Source organism: Austrofundulus limnaeus, unplaced genomic scaffold, assembly GCF_001266775.1.
Source record: "Austrofundulus limnaeus strain Quisiro unplaced genomic scaffold, Austrofundulus_limnaeus-1.0 Scaffold1282, whole genome shotgun sequence".
NCBI lineage: Eukaryota > Metazoa > Chordata > Actinopteri > Cyprinodontiformes > Rivulidae > Austrofundulus > Austrofundulus limnaeus.
The window spans coordinates 31,535-38,693 of NW_013953684.1; positions in this window are offsets into that span (position 1 = coordinate 31,535).

The following is a 7,159-nucleotide window of genomic DNA, read 5'->3' on the forward strand; positions in this document are numbered from 1 at the left end:
CATCTGGTGAAAATTTCATGTCATTAGCACCTCTAGTAATATATTTACTGAGAAAAATGTTGACGTGTTCAATACTTATTTTACCCGCCGTATGTAAAAACTGGAAATTTAAGCTGATTCATTTTGATGTTTTTTTATTAGCACTAAAACTATCATAACTGCTTTAAATCCCATACAAACAAAGTGTCAARAATGAACTGAATATAAATTAGAAGTTGTCAGGTTGACTCTGCGTTAGGAAATTAACCCCTGCTAATTTTCTTGAAATTAAATGTCAGCATTACCTATATTCTCATAGATTAAGAGGCTTAGAGTGTAAATATTATGTTCTTATTCTTATGGAAAAAGAAAAGTCCCAGGTGATTTAGCCCAGGAAACTAGAAAGGTYTGTCATAGGATGACTTGTACAGCCCTGAACTCAATGCTTTGTGTTAAGATGATCCTCTGGCTCCACCATGTGGATCCAACGACAAACGTTGCAGAGAGGAAACTGTTGTGTTTGCAGTCCTTGTAGAATTCTGCTACACAACAGCACCTCATAACACAGAGGTTTTATCCTTTACTAAGACACCTATGGAGTGAGTCAAAGTGCCAACGCCAGAACAGGCCTTAAATATAGCCACTGATAATCAAGAATTTTAGAATATACAGTCGAAGGCCACATACTGCCTAGCCAAAAAAAGGTTGCCACCTGGATTTAACTAAGCAAATAGGTACGACCCTTCTTTTGGATAATTACTGGGTGATGATCTTTCAGCTGGCAACAAGTTATTTACTCCCAACTGGTGCAATGAGTGGCTTCTCATTACTTAACAGGGGGTTTTCAATCCATTTGGGTCTGGGGACCCCTTTTAAGGGCAAAAAAATTCCAGGGACCCCCTCATAAACCCCCCTGCTGTTTTAAAAGATAATTTACTGTCATTTTAACCCCTAAATGCCACGGGAATCTATATTTTTTAAGTTTATTGTTTGTTTTATTAGTTAACTGTTCTCCGTGCATTTTTAAAAATAAAAGCCAAATTAACAATTTAGTGAATTTTTTTTTTTGAGATACCTCTCATGGACCCCTGGGGGTCCTGGGACCCCATTTTGAGAACATCTGACTTAAACAACAATGTCAAAAGATACAGGTTGTGGAAAAGATGTCAGTCTGTTTGAGAAGAGTCTAATCATCGGCTAACTGGGGRAAAAAAGGCTTCAATTTGCTAGGGAGCATAAAGATTGGACTCTGGAGCAATGGAAGGTCGTGTGGTCTGAGTCCAGACTGACCCTGTTCCACAGTGATGGGTGCATCAGGGTAAGAAGAGAGGCAGGTGAAGTGATGCACCCATCATGCCTACTATACAACCCWGCGGGGGGCAGTGCTTTGATGTGGGGCTGCTGCAGCTGTTCAGGTCCAGGTTCAGCAACAGTTTGTGCTCAAAGAACGAGGTCAGCYGACTACCTGAATATACTGAATGACCAAGTTATTCCATCAAWGGATTGTTTCTTCCCTGATAGCACGGGCGTATTAGGTGACAAGGCCAGGATTCAATGGGCTGGAATTATGAAAGAGTGGTTCAGGGAGCATAAGATTCATTTTCACACGTGGACTGGCTCCAGAGTCCAGACCTTAACCCCAATGAGAATCTTTGGGAGGTGCTGGAGAAGGCTTTGTTCAGCAGTCAGACTCTACCATCATCAATGCAAGATCTTGGCGAAAAATTAATGCAACACTGGATGGAAATAAATCTTGTGACATTGCAGAAGCTTATCGAAACGCCACAGTGAATGTGTGTTGTAATCATAGCTAAAGGGGATCCAACAAAATATTAGTGACTTTTTAATTTGGTGGCCTTTCTTTTTGGACAGGCAGTGTATTTGGACTTCCAGTCGCTTTGTAACCAGGGGTCTCAAAMGTATTCACATCCATTACTTAAGTAGGGTTTACAAGGACTTCAGTTATCAGGGAGATACTTAGAGCTGCTGCTCCTTCACATCTGACTCTGGAACAAGAGGAAAACCATTGATGGATTGATGGATGATGACAAGTCAGAATGAAAAAAATATATATATTGTTTGTATTTTAAAACAAATGTAAGGAGCAGAAAGTACAGATGATTGAATGAAAATGTTAAGAGTGGAAATAAAAAAGGGCTGAATATTACTCCAGTAAAGTATAACCAGTAAGACAAGGAGAACAGATATAGAATTTATTCTCAATATCCATTGCAAAGAATAAGAGGTGACACAGTTTGAAACAGATAATACAGAATTTATTTTCAACCAGAAGTAGGAAAAAATACATAGGTAGGTGTAAAGAAAACAAGCAGAACCTGGAGTCCTAAGGAATAAAAATAAAAAAGGATAAAACTAGTCCAAAGAGATAAAAATAAAATATAATAAAGACGACTAAAGGTGGGGGAACAGAAAGCATTGTTTACCATTCAGCTTCAGTTTTAAAACAGTATGTGTTGATTTGAAAACAGCTGCCTTGATTTCTCATCTGGGTTTTAATGGACATTCGAGAACTTTGTGCAAGTGTTTCATGTTTTTTTTCTTCTTTTTTTTAAATGTTTGCTTTTTTGCTGGTATTTTATGAATGGTAAACAATAGTTGGTCCAGTGCATAAACACAGTGACACAGATCAATATATGTACTCAGCTGACTACAGAGAAAGACAATCCTGATCATTGAACGACTACCACTAAAAATCGGCAGGGAGGTGAGCAAATATACAGGATGGATGATTTAAAATGGGGGGGGGGGGGGGGGGGGTCGAGCTAATGCAGCATGAAAGATTTAAACCACAAGATTTAAAAAAAGTGAAAACGGCTACATTTTAAAGATTAAAAACAATGAGAGTGAATGTTTCTGGTTATTATTGCCAAGTTTAGCTGATAAGAAACCAAACAGTATGAAGATGGATGTGATTCAAGGAAAAGGAGGAGTTACCAAGTTACCTTGCTTTCCTTACAGCCCTACAAAAGATGAACGAATTGGAATTTAAAATATCAAAAATAAACAACATTTAAATAAAGGGATGGGGGGGGGGGGTGATTGATTTGGGGAGACATTTGGCTCTACAAGAGAACTGAACTACAAGCAGCTTTGGTGTGCACCGTTACAAAGAGATGCAGCCATGTGGGGAGAGAAAGGAGATAAAATCACTACACCAAACAAGCTAAATAAATGAGGCAACAGAAAAGAAAAAATATAAGAGAAAAACAAGAAAGGTGATTACTCACTGGTGCTTAAAAGATAGCAAAACTCAGCTATGGTTTGAAAGATATAAACAAGAGGTAACAAAAAGCAAAAAAATAATAATTTGGGAGAAAAATCAGTGATTATAAAGAGCAACTAGTTAGTTTGAACAAATCGAACCACTGTAATGCACAAGAACAGAATAAGATGGACTAGTAGTTATCAAAAAATAAAATTAAAATCACAGGACCGGTCTAGCGGCACATCATTAAACACGTTTTTTTTAAACACCTGTCAAAACAGTGTTATCTAGTACTGAACTGCAGCAACTAGTAAGACAGCGCTGCTGCTCTAACCTACAGACACTAGCCCTCTCCAGGCTAGAGCCACAAAACATCCAAAATAAAGCTGAAAGATTGGTGGGGGGAAAACAAACAAACAAACAAACAAACAAAAAAATCCATCCCTGTGGGTTTTAACTGATACCAATGATGCAAAGTGTTTCATGTCGATAACCACTGAACGTCATTCTGCCAAGGCATCACCGGAACATTCAACCTCTTCGATCCACCCATCGAGACAATACGTCCACATGATCAGAGGATCTGATTTGGTTTGTGGCGGAGAAAGGGAGGGAGGAATGTGGGGAGAAGGTAAGAACAAATGCAGCAAACGTATTACCATCGTATAGTTCATGATTTACACAACAACACCAAAAAACTCTTCTTTTTTTTAGAAAGGAAACAAAGAGATACATCCTTTTATTCACACTTTACAAAAAAAAAAAACTACCCTTTAAATCTACAACACTAATGCCATTTAGAAAAAAGAAAAATAATCAACTGATTTCCTCTGAGAAATGGAGGGTTAAAAAAAGTGGACAAAAAAGTGGGGGGGGTTGAGAGACCAGGTTTGAGTTTATACTTCACATTTACTTGCTTCCCTCTTGCTACAAAAATGGAATTTCAACAAATAAGAGTGCTGATTTTTGTTTATGATGACCGAACAGAGAATGAGGGGATGTGAAACTTTTAAGTACTCATCGCTGGGTGAAAGCAAAGACTTTGCAGACGTAACGGAAACGAGTYAGCTGGATTGGCTCTTTCAAAAAGAAACAGCTGAGCTGACTGACCCTGGTTCCTTGTTCGTCCACCAGCAGAGGGAAAAGTGAGCCTTCTGACCTGCCCAGTGCAGAGGTAGGGAGGCCCACGCATGGCACTATAGCTTCAATAACAAGGGTAGAAAAATCTATACAAAGTGGTGGGTAAAGGAATAAAAATAAAAAATAAAAATCAACAAAACACAAACAGAAAACAGAGCTTGACCAGTATATAGTAGTTAGGTAAAGTCTGAGGTTGGGCGGTTTTATGGTGGAGGCTCAGGAACATTGGTGGCCAAAAAGGAAGCTGGGGTGTTTTAAGGGGTTGGGGCGCAGGGGATTAATATGTGCTTGGGTACAAAGAGGAAGCAAAACAATCTGAAACTGATAAGACACTAGGGTTGGGCAATACTGGCAAAAATATTAATCACAATTAATTGTGGTATTTAGCCGATAACAATTAATTTGACAATTAATCCCCTGGAGTCCCTGGACACCCTTATGTCCAAGGACTAAAGGAAAGCCCTAAACTGTGACCAATTTAGTGCTCTGCCACTAAATTGGTCACATGACAAATTAGATTTGCTCTTCATAAAAATCTGTTCCAAATTGTGTCAAAATTACAGACTTCAGGTATACATCAAATTTTAAATTGTGTTGATAAATAAATTACAGAACTTTTTTTAATGTTCTTCATATTTGAAGCAGAGAGGAGCACCGAGCGGACTGACTGGTGGCATTAATCGTATTAATCGYCAAGTGCCAAAAAATAATCAATTAATGTTTTTCTGACGATTAATCGCACACGATACGATTATGCCCAACCCTATAAGACACCCAATTCATGATCCCTACAGAGAGAAGGTCCGTGGAGTAAAGCATACCTGATTACTAAAGAGCTCAATGAATAAGGATATACACATCATCATAACATAGTCACATCTCATAAAAAAACAACAAAAAAAAAAAGACATAAAATCTTCACAAATGTCATAACAGTATTTAAAAATAAAAGGAGAGAAACTTGCTCGGGGCGTTCGCTGTGTGGAAATAGTGCAAGACAACATCAACTGCTACAGAGAGGTGTGAGATGTACGTGGGGTGGGTGTGTGTGTGTGTGTGTGTGTGTCAACTCTCCACATTTAAGAGAAACAGGTGGGGCTCGTTGCTGCGTGTCGGAGATTGTTGTTGTTGTTTTTTTTTTAGAATTATTTCTTTACTTATTTTATCAAAACCGATGGCAGCAGTCTGGATCAGTGGCTTTGTTATTGAACAGGAAGCGACAGACAGAGATCGCTCCGTGTTTATTTACATGATGGCCAAATCGACCCGACTGCTGAGGAGGGGAATGGGTGGAAAAGCTAAAATGTCCAAAACAAAACTGAAGCGTTACAGGTTCGATCTCGAGGGGAGTGCAAAGGAGTGACAGCGAACGCCACGAACAACCTCCTCTTACGTCTTTTGTACAAGCTGGTAATATCAATTCATTTTATAACATCAACTGGATAAAAATTTAGCCATAGTTTACAATACAATCGTTTTTTTTTCTCAAATCTAACCATAATTTACTCTTCGTACAAAAAAATGCCAGAAAACAGGTCTTTTGTGGTTCATATACAATCATGTAAAGACTGAGTCTAGATTTCTATTCTGTACAAACACTTGTGAAAAATAAAAATAAACAAAAACAAAACCCACTGCTTTGTGTGTGTATGGAACGTATGGCTGGGGGGGAGAAGTCACTACTGGCCTCGGAGACAGTGCTACACATCTGCCTGCAAATTACCTTTGTGTGTGTGTGTGCGTGCACGTGTTGTGTGTTTGTGTGTGAGGTTGCATGTGTGGAGCTGGACGTCAGCTCCTGATAGTGAGAGGAATGCTGGTTTTATTTATTAGCCGTTACTTGCTCTCTTCGCCTAAAAGCATCCAAAAGGAAAAGATTTGTGATRGCCCCGCCCCCATCACTTTGCCAATTAACCTGCTAAAACAAACAACACAAAAAGGTGATACCTGGGGCCACGTGAACTCCTAAAGCACAAGAATAGCTTAACAACTATACAAGCTGGGGTGAAACAGTCTGATAAAAGGATGGTAGCTGTTTTCAGTTTCTTCACATCTCTCTTTAACTCTTCGATTGCCGGTGTAAAATCTGGCAAATGTAGGTTTGGGTGTCTGCTCTAAGCATCTGTAGGTTTAAAGACTAATGCACCGGGGTCGATGGCAGAGGTGTAGACTATCTTGTAGCACCACAGGAGGCCGTGACTACGCACAGGCCTCAGCACCACAGAATGACAGCAGAAAAAGGAAAAAATAAATAAATAAAATAAAAAATCACCTCATTGGCTGAGCCACATCCATTCCCAGACACGCTCATCTGCCAGTGAAGAGCTGCTCTAAACCTACCGCATCCGACTCCCACGTGTCTTACAAAATGATGCTCAGAGAACGGGGGGGTTAACAAGCCTGTGATGGAGGTCTGAGAATGACGAGTCTGCCGTCWTTGCTGGTTTTATATTTATACAGGACAGACAGACAGGCTGAGTATCAGCTCTAGAGCTTTCCGAGTAAACGTCATATCCTCTCAGCTGYTTTCAAGTTCCCCCGTCCTCCTAAACACAACAGTGCCTTGTGTGATGAGGCTGAATGAGCTACCATCTTCTCTAGTTTGAATGACAAGGGGGGAAAGTGAATCAAATGAGGAAATGGGGAGTCCAAAACACAAAGTATGATACAGAGACAAGACTGAATCAAGCAGTTAAAAAAAAACACAAAAGAAAGAAAAAATATAGAATATCTATAACAAATCCCTGTCAGCCAGACCTCACTGTACGAATATTTTACAGGTGTGTGTGTGTGTGTGTGTGTGTGTGTGTGTGT